The following is a 21,563-nucleotide window of genomic DNA, read 5'->3' as shown; positions in this document are numbered from 1 at the left end:
GTCTAAGGATTCATTGTTGCTTCTATCCGTCTCTTGAAGAAAGACCCTTTTGGTTTCTTAGATAAACATGGAGCTTCAAGAAATATGTTTCTCCTTCCACATGAGTAGAACACTGCCAACCACACATCTCTAAAGAGGACTGGTCTTTTCTGACTTTGTTTACATGGGGTTGGCCACATCTTCAGAATACTGAGTGTCTTAATCATCTCCATAAAGTTTAGGCTCCTCTCCAGGCACACATACGAGTAGAGACCCACTGGGCACAGAGACATTAGTTCAATGTCTAGCTTTGATTTACAGTTGCTTCAGCTGTCAACTAACGTGAATTCAATGTGAAATCAACAAAACATGTCACCATGTCATTGGATTTAAGTTGTGTAAAAAAAAAAAGATTGATGTTGATGACTTTGATGACTTTTTGCAAATCCAATCAGTTTTCAGTGTTGATTCAACATCATCACATGGATCATATGGATTGTTCGGGTTGAAATGACGTGGAAACAATGTTGATTCAACCAGGTTTTGTCAGTGGGGAGCCGTCTTGGGAGATGGGCTATTGACGAAGCCATGGACAACGCGTTTAATAAAGCATAACAGTTTACACTGGAAGTTGTTGCCTCTGAGTATTGCTTTATGAAAATATGCATAAACAACTCAAGTCAAAATGGGCTGTTCTGCACATGTTCACAATTTATACAACTTCTGGGTCTAATCCTGAATGCTGATTGGTTAAAAGCGCATTCCAGCCGGTGTCTATTCCACAAGTTACCACCGACTAAATCTATGACGTTAAAATGCCTGTTTACTCTGTTCCATCTGACTGTGCAATCCACTGTCTCATTAGCCCAAGGGGGGAAATTATAAACTTGATCTCCACTGTAAGTACATCATTAGTTCATTTTTATGGATGTGTCCAAATAAATGTAACTAGAAAACAGCATAAACAAATGCAGCTACTGTTGTTATTCTGTCTGCACGGTTTGACATGACTGTAACTTAGCCGCAGTTGGCTGTCTAGCAAGCAAGGGATAAGAACATTGCCAGCCAGTATGGCAATGGAACATTTGAACGAACGACTGGGTCGCATCCATAGATACAGAACAAAAAGACTGAAGGACTGGGCGCGTGTCTCTGGCAACTGAACCAATAGAATGAACAACCAGCCTGCTTGGGTAGCAACCCTAGATTTTTGGGGGGACTATATCTTGTGGAAGGATGAAATATTATGAATTAATTCATTAAAATAAAGTTTTTAGTGAAAATATGTCAATCATTATTTTTCTATGTTGGTAACCCGTTGTATAAACGTGATAATGCCCAAAAACCCGTGTTTGGAGGATATATTGACACGGTTGGCCGGCCCGAGACAACACATGTGCCAATATCTCCTCCAAAACACCAGTTTCTCTGGCATTATCAGTTAAATAGTCCCTTCAATTGGTTTTGGCAATAATCTGATAAGGAGAAGAGTTTGTTTTATTTCTCTAATTCATCTGTCATGTTTTTTGTTTATTTTTGTTTCTTGTTATTTTGATTCACATAGTGATATCTGATTACAAAGAAATAATATGGTGTATTGGTTTCCAGCTAAACTACAAGCATGTGTTTCTTTATTTGTAAATGTTTCAGAGGTTGGGGTATATACTTTATTCTGGGAACAATAAATCTTTTGTGATTTTTAGAATAACAGTCATTATTGTTTTCTCCATTTTTTGCTTTGGTCTCAAACTAGAAACAAGCTGGGATTATAAACTAAATGGGCCCATGAATTTAGAGAAATATGTTGTTAATAAGTGGATATTTAGAAAGCAGGTTAGCCAGAGCCATATCCTTATAAAACAAACGGTCTGGAGAAGGGTGTAATCAAATCATTTTGGGGTATTTACCCCACAAACCACAATTTCATTGAATGTCAACGACTCTTGTTAGCCATGTTGTTGATAGCATTAGCAGTACATCTAAACATTTAGCTACACAGACCTCATTTTACATAATACAGTCCTGTCATTTGATATGAAACCCTTGCTAATCTGGCCACTGTTAAAATGCTTCTACTGGCTAAGAGTATCTGCTAAATGACTAAAATGTAGTGTCCAGTGTATAAATATGTAATGTGGAACTAATGTACAGTAGTAGAAATATTATGAGCTACGTCAAGGATACAGCTTTTAAATACACAGTGTGAAATGGGAAGTGATCAGTGGTGCAATGTCTCTATAACATGCGACAGCAGCATTGTGTGTGTGTGTGTGTGTGTGTGTGTGTGTGTGTGTGTGTGTGTGTGTGTGTGTGTGTGTGTGTGTGTGTGTGTGATAGTATCACCAGAGCCCTAAGTCATGCACTAGGGAACAGTGTGCCATTTGGGATGCATTCTATCACACACACGCACTTACTCACACACACACGCACTCACACACACACACACACACACGCACTCACACACACACACACACGCACTCATACACACACACACACACACACGCACACGCACTCGCACACACACACACACACACACACACACACACACACACACACACACACACACACACACACACACACACACACACACACACACACACACACACACACACACACACACACACACACACACACACACACACACACACACACATTATAGAGACATTGAACCACTGGTCACGTGTCGTTTCACACTGTGTATTGAAAAACTGTATCCCGACGAAGCTCATCATAATATTTCTACTACAGGGCCCTGGTCTAAAGTAGTGCACTATAAAGGGAATGGGGTGCCATTTGGTAGACGGCCATAGAGAGAGGCAGAGCGTAAGGATATGTACACTTCTCGCTGCCAAGGTACATTCATTTAAGAGCACAAAAAGAGTTTCACCGTGAACCCAGCGTTTGATCTCCATGTTTGTGTTCGGGTTGATATAAAATGGAGAAAATTCATATTTCACATTGAATTTCTGCTTTAAGATCATTTTCTCAACAACAACAAAAATATGCGTAATGAAAGAAACATTTCCATTTCAAAGTTCTTTACATAAAACTAAAAATGAAAAATGAAAAGCAATATTTTATGGGCTTGGAGTCTATATTGGAAAACAGCGCAGGGACAAAATTCATATTTTATAGTTCGTAAAAGAGCAATGAATGCCAGGTTATGTGAAAGACTTGACACATTTTAAGGCCTCAAGCCCAAAGAGAATCCCTCCTAATTTAGGCTTTAAACTCTCAGGCAACTTCATTTAATTAAGAATATTTATTTGAACACAAAACCAATCTCAAACCAATCCAATAGTTTAAGACAATAATAATAACAATAATAATAAGACAATAATTTCCTTTGCATCTCCTTCCATACGCACATATAGTGCCTTCAAAAAGTATTCAGACCCCTTGACTGTTACGTTACAACTTTATTCTAAAATAGATTCAATTGTTTTTTTTCCCTCCTCAATCTTCACACAATATCCCACAATGACAAAGCAAAAATAGGTTTTTAGAAACTTTTGCAAATGTATAACAACAAAACTGAAATATCACATCACTTTGTTTAAGCAACTTTGGCAGCAATTACAGCCTCGAGACTTCTTGGGTATGACGCTATCAAATCAAATCAAATTGTATTGGTCACATACACATGGTTAGCAGATGTTAATCTGAATGTAATCTAACAATTCCCCAACAACTACCTAATACACACACATTTAAAGGGATGGAATAAGAATATGTACATATAAATATATGGATGAGCGATGGCCGAGCGGCATAGGCAAGGTGCAATAGATGGTATAAAATACAGTATATACATATGAGATGAGTAATGTAAGATATGTTAATATTATTAAAGTGACATGGTGACATGACTCGTGATCAATTTATTAAAGTGGCCAGTGATATCAGTCTCTATCTAGGCAGCAGCCTCTCTGAGTTAGTGATCGCTGTTTAGCAGTCTGATGGCCTTGAGATAGAAACTGTTTTTCAGTCTCTCAGTCCCAGTTTTGATGCACCTGTACTGACCTCACCTTCAAGATGGTAGCGGGGTAAACAGGCAGTGGCTTGGGTGGTGTTTGTCCTTGATGATCTTTTTGGCCTTCGGGTGCTGTAGGTGTCTTGGAGGGCAGGTGTAATCTCTGCCAAAGGAGAGCCTTGAGGTTGAGAGCAGCGCAGTTGCTGTACCAGGCAGGATGCTCTCGATTGTGCATCTGTAAAAGTTTGTCAGGGTTTTACGTGACACGCCAAAATTCTTCAGCCTCCTGGGATTGAAGAGGCACTGTTGTGCCTTCTTCGCCACACTGTCTGTGTGGGTGGACCATTTCAGTTTGTCTGTGATGTGTACACCGAAGAACTTAAAACTTTCCACCTTCTCCACTACTGTCCCTTCGATGTCGATAGGGGGGTGCTCCCTCTGCTGTTTCCCGAAGTCCATAATCATCTCCTTTGTTTTGTTGACATTGAGTGAGAGGTTGTTTTCCTGACACCACACTCTGAGTGCCTTCACCTCCTCCCTGTAGGGTCTGTAGGCTGTCTCATCATTGTTGGTAATCAAGCCCACTACTGTTGTGTCGTCTGCAAACTTGATGATTGAGTTGGAGGCGTGTATGGCCACACAGTCATGGGTGAACAGGGAGTACAGGAGGGGACTGTGCCCCAGTATTGAGGATCAGCGAAGTGTCACTCACGTCGGCCACGGAGACGAAGAGGGGGGGGGTGCAGTCCTTGTTAGCGGGCACTGTATTATCTTCGAAGTGGGCAAGTAAGGTGTTTAATTTGTCTAGAAGCGAGACGTCGGTGTCCGTGATGTGGATGCTTTCATTTTTGTAGCCCATGATTTTCTGTAGACCTTGCCACATACGTCTCATCTCTGAGCCGTTGAATCGCGACGCCAGTTTGTCCCTATACCAACATTTTGCTTGTTTGATTGTCTTGCGGAATAACTACACTGTTTATATTTGGCCATATTCCCAGTCCTCTTTCCAGCGTATAGATCAATGTTAGTCTCTGAGGATGCCCGGAACATTTCCCAGTCCGCGTGATCAAAACAATCTTGAAGTGGGGATTCAAAATGGTCAGACCACCATTGAATGTTTCTAGTCACGGGTACATCGTGTTTGAGTTTCTGCCTATAAGACGGTAGGAGCAAGATGGAGTCATGGTCGGATTTGCTGAAGGGAGGGCGAGGGAGGGCTTTGTATACATTGCGGAAGTTAGAGTAGCAGTAATCGAGTGTACTGCTCGCGCGAGTGATACAATCAATATGCTGATAGACTTTAGGTAGCTTTGTTCTCAAATTTGCTTTGTTAAAATCCCCAGCTACAATAAATGCAGCCTCGGGATATATGGTTTCCAGTTTACATAGTCCAGTGAAGTTCCTTGAGGGCAGTCGTGGTGTCTGCTAGAGGGCGTATATACACAGCTGTGACGATAACTGACAACAATTTTCTTGGGAGATAATATGGCCGGCATTTGATTGTAAGGAATTCTAGGTCTGGTGAGCAGAAGGACTTGAATTCCTGTATGTTGGCTTCCCGATCTTCTTCTTCTCTGAGAGGTGTTTATCTCAGTCGGAGCGACGCATGAAGAAGCCCATTGGCTTAACCGACTCCGACAACATATCCCGAGATAGCCATGTTTCCTTGAAACAGAGAATGTTACAATCCCTGATGTCTCTCTGGAAGGCAACCCTTGCTCTAATTTCGTCTACCTTGTTGTCAAGAGACTGGATATTGGCGAGTAGTACACTCGGAAGCGGTAGGCGATGGGCACATCTACGGAGCCTGACCAGGAGGCCGCTCCGTCTGCCTCTTCTGCGGCAACGTTGTTTTGTGTCGATTTCTGGGATTAGATCCATTGTCCTGGGTGGTGGACCGAACAAAGGATCCGCTTTGGGAAAGTCGTATTCCTGGTCGTAATGTTGGTAAGTTGACGTCACTCTTATATCCAATTGTTCTTCCCGGCTGTATGAATTAACACTTAAGAATTTCTGGGCTACAAGCTTGGCACGCCTGTATTTGGGGAGTTTCTTCTTTTCTTCTCTGCAGATCCTCTCAAGCTTTGTCAGGTTGGATGGGGAGCGTTGAGGCACAGCTATTTTCAGGTCTCTCCAGAGATGTTCAATCGGGCTCTGGCTGGGCCACTCAAGGACATTCAGAGACTTGTCCCGAATGCACTCCGGCATTGTCTTGGCAATGTGCTTAGGGTTGTTGTCCTGTTGGAAGGTGAATCTTCGCCCCAGTCTGAGGACCTAAGCACTCTGGAGCAGGTTTTCATCAAGGATCTCTCTGTACTTCGCTCCATTCAGCTTTGCCTCGATCCTGACTAATCTCCCAGTCCCTGCCGCTGAAAAACATCCCCACAGCATGATGCTGCCACCAACATGCTTCACCGTAGGGATGGTGCCAGGTTTCCTCCAGACGTGATGCTTGGCATTCAGGCCAAAGAGTTCAATCTTGGTTTCATCAGACCAGAGAATTTTGTTTCTCATGGTCTGAGAGTCTTTAGATGAAAACTCCAAGCTGGCTGTCATGTGCCTTTTACTGAGGAGTGGCTTCCATCTGGCAACTCTACCATAAAGGCCTGATTGGTGGAGTGCTGCAGAGATGGTTGTCCTTCTGGAAGGTTCTCCCATCTCCACAGAGGACCTCTAGAGCCCTTTCAGTAACCATCGGGTTCTTGGTCACCTCCTCCCCCATGGCCCTCCTCCTCCTATTGCTTAGTTTGGCCAGGCAGCCAGCTCTAGGAAGAGTCTTGGTAGTTCCAAACGTCTTCCATTTAAGAATGATGGAGGCCACTGTGTTGTTGGGGACCTTCAATGCTGCAGACATTTTTTGGTACCCTTCCCCTGATCTGTGCCTCGACACAATGCTGTCTCTGAACTCTACGGACAATTCCTTCGACCTCATGGCTCGGTTTTTTTCTCTGACATGCGTTGTCAACTGTGGGGCCTTATTTATACAGGTGTGCCTTTCCAAATCATGTCCAATCAATTGAATTTACCACAGGCGGACTCCAATCAAGTTGTAGAAACATCACAAGGACGATCAATGGAAACAGGATGCACCTGAGCACAATTTAAGAATTCATAGCAAAAGGGTCTGAATAAGTAAGTAAATGTAATATTTCAGTTTTTTATTTGTAGTACATTTGCAAAAATGTCCAAAAACCTGTTTTCACATTGTCATCATGGTGTATTGGGGTTGCTGAGGATTTAACTTTTTTTTTTAGAATAAGGCTGTAATATAACAAAATGTGGAAAAAGTCAAGGAGTGAATACTTTCCGAATGCACCGTAGTTTAAAGCAAGATGGCCGACAAAAATGTCCAAAGAATGGCCAACGTTCTACTTTGCCCAGTCATAGACTTGTTGGTATGTTTTCCTGTCAGATAAACAAAAAGGTGAGGAGATTGGGAAATAGGAGAAGCAGCCCAGTAATGGGAAGCAGCCCAGGTTTCATCTCAGTAGGGGAGAGTGGGGCAAGTTGAGCCAAAGTGATGAGATGAGCCACCCTTGTTTCTCGGAAACCAGACATGTGTTATTTGACCAAATATTTAGGAAGCGGTCATCATTTCATGGAGTCTGTGAAGGAAGAAACCACATGAAAAAAATGGTAATCAAGTTAGGTAAAGAAAACTGATTTTCATGATGCTTCTATCAAAACCAAAGTAGATCATTTTAAGTGTGTTCTATACATCAGTTGGGGTCTCTATAAGCTTCAACATGAGGTCCTAAATCTAGAATGAAAGTGCATCCTTGTAGCTGTGTGGGCTAATATAGTCTAAATGTTTTCCTTGGGGTAATTTGAGCCAATGGTTGAGCCGATAGAAAGTTAAGCAAATGGAAGTATCTTCTTCCCAGATGTAATGCTTTATCGATGGGATATGAGGTAACAACAGGGCCTGGCCTGTATTAAATGTGTAAAGTGTTTGTTAGGTGTTAAGCCTGTGTTAAAAGAAGCTTAAAATCATTCAAATACAATAAAAAGTGATTGTGACTGTGTTGAATTCTGTTTGGGAAATAAAGATAGACATGGTTTTAAAAAGGTAGAGGTAATATTTAATTCAGTATAGAAATGTGTAGGCTGCTTAACTTACCCAATACCCAGGTTAGTTGTGCCAAGAAATCACTTTTTTTTGGACAAGCTATGTTTTCAAAACTATAATGTTTACATGAATTCTGATTATTTCCATGGATACACAGCACCCTGAAATATACAGTATGTCTTTGATGGAAATAATATTATATTTCCCTTGATGGAGTGATGCTGAATGTAAAAAATATGCTCAACCTACCCTGCTCTCCTCTATACTGGGACCTGACTCACACAGCATCTGGTGGTAAAGAATTCATAATAAAAGGCTTCTTATTACAGCCATTAAACAAGAGAACAAAAAACATGGAGGGCTTTAATGCCTGGACATCCAAATGCTTACACAGTGAGAATATATTTGCTCATAAAGTTCTTTGATGGTGGCCCTGTCTTTCCCGGCACTGCACCGCTGTCTGTATAAATAGCCTGTATATTAACCCCCCACCGCGCAAGATTGAATGTGTTTCCGTTGGTGTCATTCGGTACCGTTTCACTTTTTCATAGGCCCCACAGCGCCTCAACCCCCAGAAACACCAGGGTTCCTACGTCATGCCATCATTTTTCAAGCAGTGGCCCACCATGGGTCCTTCCTGAGTTTGGCATCAGATGAGTACTGGACACAGAACGGTGCCCCATCCACCTCCCCCTGCCTATATTGTGAGGCGCTGTTTGATGTGAGATGATATATGTCTGCTGGACCATCCCTCTCAGGTTACTGCAGGGGCCTGAGGAAGCCAGTGGTGTGTGTGTGTGTGTGTGTGTGTGTGTGTGTGTGTGTGTGTGTGTGTGTGTGTGTGTGTGTGTGTGTGTGTGTGTGTGTGTGTGTGTGTGTGTGTGTGTGTGTGGAGCTCAGAGCAAAGTCTTTGGTGAGAGAGAACTCCCCCCATGATAAAACAGGAGAATCGTATCGCTCACTTCCTTAGGTATGTGTGGTTTGAAACTCAACACAGGTTTACACAGTGGAAAAGTGCAGGGGCCCTCTTTTATTTATTCTGTGGCGTTATTAAGACTTCTGATACTCTTGCGCCTTCAGTGCCACTATGGAGGGCCCAATAAAGGAGAACCATGAAGAAAATGTGACCATTTTTCCCAGCAGACCTCTTGGCCGCCTTCCCAAAGAAAAATTATGTTGATCGATTGGATTCACAATAGTTGATTTGTGATTGGTGTTTGACCATATTGCTCAGTGTTTTATTTTATTTCCTGAATGGCCATCTCGCTCATGTAGGTAGGCCAATAAAGAAGCAGAATTGTTCAGGCACTATACTGTGACATTGTTACAGAGCATGTACTGGACTGGACTGTAGACCAACACTAAGGAACAGGGTTGTCTGTGACTGTTTATCTGTCATTAGTCTTAAATTGTGAGTCTGGGGGATTGTGTTCCTATGTTCGCACGTTTCAATTTACTGTACTCTCTGAAATCTGAGTGCATGGAAAATGGCGACATGAAACAACACAAATAATCAAATCAAAATACAAGCTTCCCCTCTCCAGCCTCTGCTGTCAAAGCAACTGGTGTATTTTTCAATAAAGAACTAATTCTTCCTCAAACATTATAAGACAAAGTCATTCCCTAATCACTGTGACTACTCAATAGGACCTACTCATTGGGCATTCTGTCTCAACCCTAGCCGGATACATCAAAGCCAAAGCAATTACAATTCATGCTTTGAACGTATCATATTCACAAAGAATCATTCCATTATTTCTCATGCACTAAAACAATCATAACAAAAATAGGAAGTGAAATATGATTCTGTCTCTCGTTCGTCGGGCTAACATCTGGTTTTAACCTTTTTTTTCATAACGATCATCCCCTCAGAGAATTACAGAAGGGTTATGCACTGTCTAGGTAACAAACTGATAATTTTCAAATGTAATTACCGCCCCTTAAATTCAACCTATAGTTTGGACCGCGGTCGGAAAATATACAATAATTGCTGCAAATCGATTACTTGTTTTACAGAAGTCCTATAAATCTTCACTCATGTCAAACGGTAATCAATGGCAGACGGTGGAGTGAGCTTAAAGAAGGAGATCGATACGATGTGACCAGGCACGTCTGCTATTCTCAGGGTTACTCTCATGTTTTGCGGTCGAGTTTGGCAACTGTCATTTCAGAGGAATTTCCTGCCATCTGTGTTCAATCGAATTCTCTCACAGATTTGGACTTGCTTGTAAATATTGGGAACCGGTTGGGATGACTGTAGCATTGCGTTGTGTTCCGTTGCTACAGTATCAGCCAGTTGAGTTGAGTGACGTTGGCTGATGTTTGGGATCGGTGAACAAAGCTCTGTTAATGTGAGTTTAGGGACAAGAGCAGAACATCCTGCTCTGAGCACCAACGATTTATGTATACACTAGGGGACTACACAGGGCCCTGTTTTGAAGCTACCATGCCTCCACCTTGGCCCTCCCCCACCATTGTTTTGAAGCCACCGTGCCTCCACCTTGGCCCTCCGCCACCATTGTTTTGAAGCCACCGTGCCTCCATCTTGGCCCTCCCCCCCCATTGTTTTGAAGCCACCGTGCCTCCATCTTGGCACTAGTTTGGAAGCTATAGAAATGCATTTATTAAGGTCTAAATTTGTTTTGCCACATTTATTCTATTACAGACACCTTAATGCATACTTTAAACATATTATGTGAGCTAAAGATTCAAATAAAATAAAATATATAACAACATTTATGTTATGTTACTGTACCAACTCCAACAACAATAACAACAAAATGCTTAAATACATTTTGATATATTTTGTCCTTGAAAAATGTAATTGAAATACTGTAGAATTCTATTCATTTCTATAGGGGGCTGCTTCTTCTGGGGAGAGCCAATAAGGCCGGCCGGTGGCTTCAAAGCCTCTCATTGGCCAATACATAGCATCAGCAATCAAGGGTTTATATACATCATTCAGTTCAGCACCTCAGAGAAAAGAGAATCACTTTAAGTTGTGATTTAGTTCTTTCCCTCTTCCTTTTTGGATCTCTATCTTTCTCTCTATTTGTTTATCTCTCTCGCTTTCACACACACACACACACACACACACATACACACACACACACACACACACACACACACACACACACACACACACACACACACACACACACACACACACACACACACACAGAAATAAAGAGAGCTTTTGTGAGTGTAATGTTTACTTGAATTTTTATTGTTTATTTCACTTCTATTTATTATCTATTTCACTTGCTTTGGCAACGTTGACATGTTTCCCATGACAGTAAATCCCTTTGGATCGAATTGAGAGACAGAGAGAGAGAGAGAGACAGACAGACAGACAGACAGCCTGACAGATAGAAAGGAAGACAGACAGACAGACAGTGAGGAAGACAGACAGAGAAGAATACAGATACAGAGAAAGACAGAAAGAAAGAGAGACATAGAGAGAGAGAGAGAGAGTGAGAGAAAGAGCAGCACTTATATCTTCTGCACAGATTCTGTCAGACCTGGGCCCTGACAGTAAATCTCAGTAAGACAAAAATAATGGTGTTCCAAAAAAGGTCCAGTTGCCAGGACCACAAATACAAATTCCATCTAGACACCGATGCCCTCGAGCACACAAAAAAACTATACATACTTCAGCCTAAACATCAGTGCCACAGGTAACTACCACAAAGTTGTGAACGAGCTGAGAGACAAGGCAAGAAGGGCCTTCTATGCCATAAAAATGAACATAACATTTGACATACCAATTAGGATCTGGCTAAAAATACTTGAATCAGTTATAGAACCCATTGTCCTTTATGGTGGTGAGGTCTGGGGTCTGCTCACCAACCAAGAATTCACAAAATGAGACAAACACCAAATTGAGACTTCTGCAAAAATATCCTCCACGTACAACGTCAAACACCAAATAACGAATGCAGAGCAGAATTAGGCCCGCAAATATCAAAATCCAGAAAAGAGCGGTTAAATTGTACAACCACCTAAAAGGAAGCTATTCCCAAACCTTCATGAGAAAACAAAAAGATCATTACTTGACACATTGGAAAGAATTAACAAAAAAAAACAGAGTAAACTAGAATGATATTTGGCCCTAAACAGAGAGAACACAGTGGCAGAATACCTGACCACTGTGACTGACCCGAACTTAAGGAAAGCTTTGACTATGTACAGACTCAGTGAACATAGCCTTGCTATTGAGAAAGGCTGCCGTAGGCAGATCTGGCTCTCAAGAGAAGACAGGCTATGTGCTCACTGCCCACAAAATTAGGTGAAAACTGTGCTGCACTTCCTAACCTCCTGCCCAATGTATGACCATATTAGATATACATATTTCCATCAGATTACACAGATCCACAAAGAACAAACCCAATTTGGATAAACTCCCATATCTACTGGTTGAAATTCCACAATGTGCCATCACAGCAAGATGATGACCCCAGTGACCTGTTGCCACAAGAAAAGGGAAACTAGTGAAGAACAAACACCATTGTACATTGTAAATACAACCCATATTTATGTTAATTTATTTTCCATTTTGTACTTTAATTATTTGCACATCATTACAACACTGTAGACATAATATGACATTTGAAATGTCAGTATTCTTTTGGAACTTCTGTGAGTGTAATGTTTACTGCAAATTTTTATTGTTTATTTCACTTTTGTTTATTATCTACTTCACATGCTTTGGCATGTGTTTTCCATGCCAATTAAGCCCCTTAAGTTGAAATTAATTGAGAGAGAGAGAGAGAGAGAGAGAGAGGGGGAAGACAGACTGACAGATAGACAGAGAAGAAGACAGACAAAGAGAAAGGCAGACAGACAGAGAGAAAGAGAGACGCAACATAGAGTGCCTGGATACAGCCCTTAGCTGTGGTATATTGGCCATATAAGAAAACCCCCTGAGGTGCCTTACTGCTGTTATAAACTTCTTACAGATGTAATTAGAACAGTAAAAAATACATGTTTTGTCATACCTGTGATATACCACGGCTTTCAGCCAATCAGCATTAAAGGCTAGAACCACCCAGTTTATCAGAATGTTTAGAAGCGGCTTTACTACTCATGAATCTTACAATGATTCATAATGTCACTTGGGATCTGGTGGACAAGTGAAGGAAAACATTATGAAAACATGATTAGAATCAACACCTGTTTGACAAAAATCTATTTTCAGAAAATGATCCGTTTTCAACCGATTAGTATTATTATGTCGGTACGGTAATTGTGACAAATAGATCTACATGTACAATCATGTTTGACAACTGGATAGGATTTCAATTGAATTTCACAGGGAATACAGCAGTGTTTTGGTTTTAACAGAGAGAGACTGAGACCTATTGTTCCAGAGGAAGGCTCAGTTTCTGCACAAACTTTGGCTTGTTTCTTTTTCTCAGCAGATTTATATACTGTGGTTATTTTCAGGAGTGATGGGAGTAGGGCACAAACACATATCAGAATGCACACACACTGAAATACAGAGACACAGACACACACAAGGCAATATAAGGCTGTGGTTGACACACACACACACACAAACCAGTCCAGATTTACACACACACACCTACACGCACATCACTCTGGTCACATTCGGTATTCATGTACGTCTGTCTTATGTTCCTACCACAGCTCTGCTCCGTACACACGTTAAACCCAGCTCTCTCCTGTAACTGCCAACACTGTAACCCCCTGAGAAATCCCAAGTGTCTTACATGATGTTTGCATTAAGGAGAAATATAGGGTAACAAAGGGTTCTTCGGCTGTCCCCATAGGAGAACCCTATTTCGTTCCAGGTAGGCCCCTTTTGGGTTCCATATAGACCCCATTTGTGGAAAGGGTTTTACACGGAACCCAAAAGGGTTCTACTTGGAACAAAGAGGGTTCAACCTGGAACCAAAAAGGGTTTTTCAACGGGTTCTCCTATGGGGACAGCCGAAGAACCCTTTTAGGTTCTAGATACCACCTTCAAAAAGTTTAAACGGACGGCTGAGCCTTGGGGGAAACGCTTACCATGTAAATGAGGAGGTGATGCAAAACCAACACAGGGTTACTCTGCGTGACGCAACTCCACCCAAACACATGTGTACCGAGAACACTACGACGTCATCATGGATTCCAATGAGGTTCACCATATATGAAGTTTATCTTCGATATCAATCACAGAAGTTGAATGATATAGCAGCTTTTATCTTACTCATCCCTTATAAAACACTTTCCATTGGCCGGGAAGGTTGTGTCAGATAGAAATTGATGACATAGAAATGAACCATCAGCCCTAGAGCCCTCGCTTACTGAGACAGAGTAAGTAGAGGGAGCCAAACAGATGAGTGATATGATGATGCCTCTCCTGTTCCAGTGGAAACTTCTGGAATGAGAACGCAGCTCGTCTGTGAGATGTGGTTTCCAACTCCAGAGGGTGAGATCAGGCCCACATCGCCGGGAGAAAAGTCGGCAACGTCGGTGTAAAAGCAAAACAAATCCGAAGTCATGATCTCCAGTCTTGTTTTAACACCCAAGTGAGATTGGTTAGAAGCCTACAGAGCACTAACATAGAAACAACATCTGACAGACAGAATCAGAACCTTCTTATTTAAAGTGGATCACTTGCCCTGTTCTGGGAGGTGTATGTTGGCATAACGCAGACCCAAAATAAGAGGAAACAAGAGAATCTCTAAGGGTCCGTACAAAATAGAATCCCATTCCTTGAAGTATACAATACAGGGAATAGGGTGCCATTTAGGACAAAACCAATCTCTTCCTCTGGGTTCCAGACAATTGGGAGAGTGAAGACAATCTACAGCATTAAGGCAGATGAGGAGGCAGAAACCCATCGTGGGAAATTATCAAGTTGTGGCATCTCTCCCCTACTTCAATATTAACCCTTCTGTACGGAGTCTCATTTCAAATCTAATTGAAGTATGTCTAAATAACCCAGAGCCTACCAGACGATTACAGCATTGGCATGGAGCCCCCAAACTTTATTAACATCGCAGGCTGCGTCCCAAAAGGCACGCTATTCCCTTTATAGTGCACTAGTTTTGACCAGGGCCCATAGGGCACTATATATGGAATAGGGTGCCATTTGGGACACAACCCCAGTGTTCATCTGGCCGGGCAGCCAGTTGTCTCCCAGTCCCAGTTCAACACTACTGGACGATGAACCTGGATAGAGCCGGCAGTCACCCCACTTCCCAGTTATACTCCACTTTTATACAGTTATACTCCACTTTTATACAGTTATACCTCACTTTTATACAGTTATACTCCACTTTTATACAGTTATACCTCACTTTTATACAGTTATACTTCACTTTTATACAGTTATACTCTACTTTTATACAGTTATACTCCACTTTTATACAGTTATACTTCACTTTTATACAGTTATACTCCACTTTTATACAGTTATACCTCACTTTTATACAGTTATACTCCACTTTTATACAGTTATACCTCACTTTTATACAGTTATACTCCACTTTTATACAGTTATACTCTACTTCTATACAGTTATACTCTACTTCTATACAGTTATACTCTATGTCTATACAGTTATACTCTACTTCTATACAGTTATACTCTACTTCTATACAGTTATACTCTACTTCTATACAGGTAAACTCTACTTTTATACAGTTATACCTCACTTTTATACAGTTATACTCTACTTCTATACAGTTATACTCTACTTCTATACAGTTATACTCTATGTCTATACAGTTATACTCTACTTCTATACAGTTATACTCTACTTCTATACAGTTATACTCTACTTCTATACAGGTATACTCTACTTTTATACAGTTATACCTCACTTTTATACAGTTATACTCCACTTTTATACAGTTATACTCTACTTCTATACAGCTATACTCTACTTCTATACAGGTATACTCTACTTTTATACAGTTATACCTCACTTTTATACAGTTATACTCCACTTTTATACAGTTATACTCTACTTCTATACAGTTATACTCTACTTCTATACAGTTATACTCTACTTCTATACAGTTATACTCTACTTCTATACAGGTATACTCCACTTTTATACAGTTATACTCCACTTTTATACAGTTATACTCTACTTCTATACAGTTATACTCTACTTCTATACAGGTATACTCTACTTTTATACAGTTATACCTCACTTTTATACAGTTATACTCCACTTTTATACAGTTATACTCTACTTCTATACAGCTATACTCTACTTCTATACAGTTATACCTCACTTTTATACAGTTATACTCTACTTCTATACAGTTATACTCTACTTCTATACAGTTATACTCTATTTCTATACAGTTATACTCTACTTCTATACAGTTATACTCTACTTCTATACAGGTATACTCCACTTTTATACAGTTATACTCTACTTCTATACAGTTATACCTCACTTTTATACAGTTATACTCTACTTCTATACAGTTATACCTCACTTTTATACAGTTATACTCTACTTCTATACAGTTATACTCTACTTCTATACAGTTATACCTCACTTTTATACAGTTATACTCTACCTCTATACAGTTATACTCTACCTCTATACAGTTATACTCTACTTCTATACAGTTATACTCTACTTCTATACAGTTATACTCTACTTCTATACAGTTATACTCCACTTTTATACAGTTATTCTCCACTTCTATACAGTTATACTCCACTTCTATACAGTTATACCTCACTTTTATACAGTTATACTCCACTTCTATACAGTTATACTCCACTTCCATACAGTTATACCTCACTTTTATTAAGTTATACTCCACTTCTATACAGTTATACTCCACTTCTATACAGTTATACTCCACTTTTATACAGTTATACTCTACTTCTATAGTTATACTCTACTTTCATACAGTTATACTCCACTTCTATACAGTTATACTCCACTTTTATACAGTTACACACCTTTTCAGTATTCCAGCTTTTACTATTTTACGTGACAGTCTTGCCATTGGACTCTATATGAGTAAAACGGGTGGAAGTCAAACAATAAATTTCCTCTCGCGAGACTACCAGACAGTGAGCAATGCAAGATTGCATTTGGATTCATTAAATAAATAAACCAGTCTCCACTATAAGAAGCGAATAGAAACTGAGCATCACATTAATTCAAACATGCTCTCTTGGAGAATAATGATGTTTTCGTTTTTCCTCGGAGACCTGTAACCCGTTTTGATTAGAATAGAGCCTGTTGTCTTTATACAGCAGCATCATCGGTTGGATTGACACTTTGGCAGAGACAACGTTGTAGCCTTGGTGTGGTCCCAAACAACTTGTCAAAGTGAACTACACTGTTCTTAAACTGGAGAGAGCAACAAAGTCATCCAAAACCTTTGCCCCAAACACATGTTGACAGACGGACAAAACAGAGATTCAAACGTCATACTCACACTGCACAGTACCGTAAAGAAGGAAAATGTACAGTGTTCAGTAAGAATTAAAGCACAGGCTTCTTTTCTTCTTTTATGAGGGTAAGACACTGTCACTCATTACATGTCAACTGTTTCTAAATAAAGGATATGACCATACAGTAACTGTATCTTCAGTCTTCTGAACGTACAAGTCAAAATTAGCAAGGTAAAGTAATAAATATTGTATTTCTCTGGTTCAGGATGGATGATGGCCCACATCATTCACAAGCATTGCAAAAGAGGCAAAGTGTTTTTTCTCTTAACAAAATTAATTCAGTGCTTGCTCATGTGCGGTTATTAGTTCAGGCAGAGAGAAGCTTGGGAGTGTCATTTAATGTTGCAGGAAGACTGGATTGGATTGCCAAGGACTAGAGAATAACTAATTATTCTAGAACGCTGGGCTTTTATTAACGAGCAGTAATAAAATATATAAACTGCACTATTAGACTTTATAATGTCTTTCATAGTCCTCTGGGGCCGGGCCAGCCAATCGCGTTGTCCGCTTAGTGGGCACTGCCCCATGGCAGCTTCCTGGCACCGACGCACAGACGAACAACAGAGAGGATAAAATTGAGCCTTTTGGCTAATTTCTCCCCTTCACTAATGAAGGCATAAAACAGCTCTGCAAGCATCATGTTTACCCGTTCTGTTTTTGACCACTCAGATGAAGCCTGCATGGCTTAGTCGGTGACATGCCCAGCCTTGTAAAAACTAGGGCCGTTGGTTTCAGACACGAAACCACAAGAGAGTCTGTACTGTTACTGTATTATACACTGGAATGGAGATTGAGTTCGGTTTTGCAGCTATATGCTCTTTCCTCACTTGTTTTTGGCAATAGGTTTGGCTTCAAAAGCTACAGGCCATACTTTTTCTTGCTGAAAAATGAGCTAATACAGTACCAGTAACTGCAGGTAAAGCTTAGGCTGTATAGAGGCTAATTCTGGGGCACAAGAGCAGCACTAGCTGGTTACAAAGCCCCATGTTCAATAGTAGAGACTGAGACCGACCACCAACTAACAGCAGTACTCTTCAGGTTCTGTAAGACTTGTCCCAGGGAGGAGGGTATAAGGTCAAGTGAAACAAGGCCCTGATGGCCACATCTCTGTCCCACAATGCTGTGCGGCAGGATGTCAGCCTTTGACCCATCCATCCTCCGTGGGCCTCTGATAGCTAGCGCAGCCCAGGGCAGCACAGCGGCGGACAGCCATCCAACTGCCAGCGGATTTTTCTTTGATGAAACAAGACAGCGGTGAGCCAAGAACAGCAAGTGCCACAGCCCTGATGTAAATGAAAAAGCCACCCGTGAGCTAAGTCATACACAGCGTGATCGGGCAGACGCAGTCACTGCCGTCTGAAAATGCATGAGTAATACAGGCTTTATGGATGTGTAGTTAGCTGTGGCATGCCTACCCTGGCATAGAGAGGAGGGAGAGGGGTGGGGGGGGGCAGAGAGGAGGAGAAAGAGAGAGGAAGGAGAAGAAGAGAGAGAGCTAGAGAGATGGAGAGGCAGAGAGAGCGAGAGAGAGGGAGAGAGAGCGCAAGAAAGAGAGAGGGAGGGAGAGAGAGAGAGAGAGAGAGAGAGAGAAAGAGAGGCAGAGAGAGCGCAAGAGAGAGAGAGAGAGAGAGAGAGGCAGAGAGAGAGAGAGAGAGAGAGAGAGAGAGAAAGAGAGGCAAAGAGAGCGCAAGAGAGAGAGCGAGAGAGAGTGAATCACTTTTTCATCTCAGCTCAGAGTCAGCGAAGAAGTTCAGGCAAAACAATCAGATGCATTTCACATAAAGGAGGAATTTAATCCGCCATATCAAGAAAAAAAGGAGGAAAGTGTGGGTAAAACATTATAAATGATTCTCATGGCAAGGTTCATGCTAAAAATACCTTTTATGATGACATATCTGAGCCAATGCTGTTTTTCCTCGATTAAACCGAGGTCCAAAGCATATTTCCTCTGGTATTCCAAAGATATCTCGACACTTATTCAAACCAGATCATATTTTTTCAGAATGACTGTTGGGGTTACATTGGCAGAGTGCTCTGGCTCTGGAAAGTCAGGATGCCTTTGGTTAGTGTGACATGCCAGAGTCATACCACACTAACGGAATAAGAATGAAAACATTTCAACTTTAAGGAGAGGATTCACCAAAAGACAACACATTCTGTATTAGTTCACTCACGGAACAAAGACACAACCTTGGTGAGAGAACTGCTGCTATTGGGAAATGAATCGTACAGTAAAAAGTGTTTCACTACATCTTCATTACAACCCTTTTAAAAGTTATTTCTCTCTCTCAATTCAATTCAACTAAAATGGGCTTTATTGGCATCTGAAACATATGTTTAGATTGCCAAAGTAAGTGAAAACAAAATTGAAATCAGAAGTTATTAGATTTTTAGCTATGTCCTGTTAGCTGTGTATCTCTCTCTCCCTTTACCTCTGTCTGTCTGTCTGTCTGTCTGTCTGTCTGTCTGTCTGTCTGTCTGTCTGTCTGTCCGTCTGTCCGTCCGTCTGTGTCATCTCTCTCTCTCTCTCTCTCTCTCTCTCTCTCTCTCTCTCTCTCTCTCTCTCTCTCTCTCTCTCTCTCTCTCTCTCTCTCTCTCTCTCTCTCTCTCTCTCTCTCTCTCTCTCTCTCTCTCTCTCTCTCTCTCTCTCTCTCTCTCTCTCTCTCTCTCTCTCTCTCTCTCTCTCTGAGGACTAAGGAAGTGCTCTCATTCCATCAGTGAACATTCCCGCCTCTCCTTTTCTCAAGTCAGTCTGAGGTTTTACTGGAATACCGCAACAAAGCCATCATCAACTCCGGCTTCATGAATCAAGGGAACATGCTGCAAACATTATACTCCTCCGTCCAACGTCCAACCCAGCACCGTCACATTTACCCATGCCTCGCGGCTGAGGTCATGCGAGTCACACACAGGGAGAGACATAGGCTGAAGTTGGGAATCCTGGGGAAAGGAGTCAGCGGTGTGTGTATCTGTGTCTGTGTGTGTATCTTCATGTTTAATGCAGACGCAGCATTCACAACAGAACTTGGGCCAATGGGCCTCGGTCAAAAGAAGTGCACTGTACAGGGGAAAGAGTGTCATTTGAAACAAAACCTTGGTGTTTGTCTATGCAGGCATCTTACATTAGAGACAATCCCAGAGGAGAGCAGGAATCCAGAGGTAGTGTAGAACAGCAGCACTGTTCGTCACTGTTCTATGATACGGTAGCAAATAAAAGTGAGGTTGAGAACGTTTGGCTGTTTCTCCCATAAACACCCAGATTATTACTCCTCATTTGAAGGGACACAAACGTCTGCTAGGAAAAACACAGGAAACTAAGTCAGTTATTGGGAATTCAACATGGGTGCCAATGCCACTTCATGCGGAGTGATGGAGTAACCAAATATTGTGTGTGTGAGTGTGTGTGCGTGCGTGCATGCGTGTGTGTGTGTGTGTGTGAGTGTGTGTGTGTGTGAGTGTGTGTGTGTGCGTGCGTGCATGCGTGTGTGTGTGTGTGTGTGTGTGTGTGTGTGTGTGTGTGTGTGTGAGTGTGTGTGAGTGTGTGTGCGTGCGTGCATGCGTGTGTGTGTGTGTGTGTGTGTGTGTGTGTGTGTGTGTGTGTGTGTGTGTGTGTGTGTGTGTGAGTGTGTGTGTGTGTGTGCGTGCGTGCATGCGTGTGTGTGCGTGCAATGCGAAATGTTATAGCTCAAAGTCGATTACTCATCTTTTCACGAGCTGAATCAACAGACAGACCGCTTCATTTATCTGAGAAAGCGTGGGACTCCAGCACTCAGCTCTAATTCAAACATTTTCCTCAAATAAGCTCATAGGTTACATCCCAAATGGCACCCTATTTCCTATATAGTGCACTACTTTTGACCAGGACCCATGAGCCATTTGGGACATTGACATAGAAACTCCTGCAACATTGGCCTCGCCAGGAGAAACTTTACTAAAGTATCAAATGAGGTAAAATATACAGGCTTAAAAGAAAACATGAATTTAAACAGTACAGCGAAGAGGATATTTTTCTGTGTTGCAAGACAAGTATTGTCTTCGCTGGTGGGCACTGATATTTACAGTTCAGTAGCCCCAAGGTAGGGTGCATTCTAAATGGCA

Source organism: Oncorhynchus masou, chromosome 31, assembly GCF_036934945.1.
Source record: "Oncorhynchus masou masou isolate Uvic2021 chromosome 31, UVic_Omas_1.1, whole genome shotgun sequence".
NCBI lineage: Eukaryota > Metazoa > Chordata > Actinopteri > Salmoniformes > Salmonidae > Oncorhynchus > Oncorhynchus masou.
Note: the sequence above shows the minus strand (reverse complement) of the source record.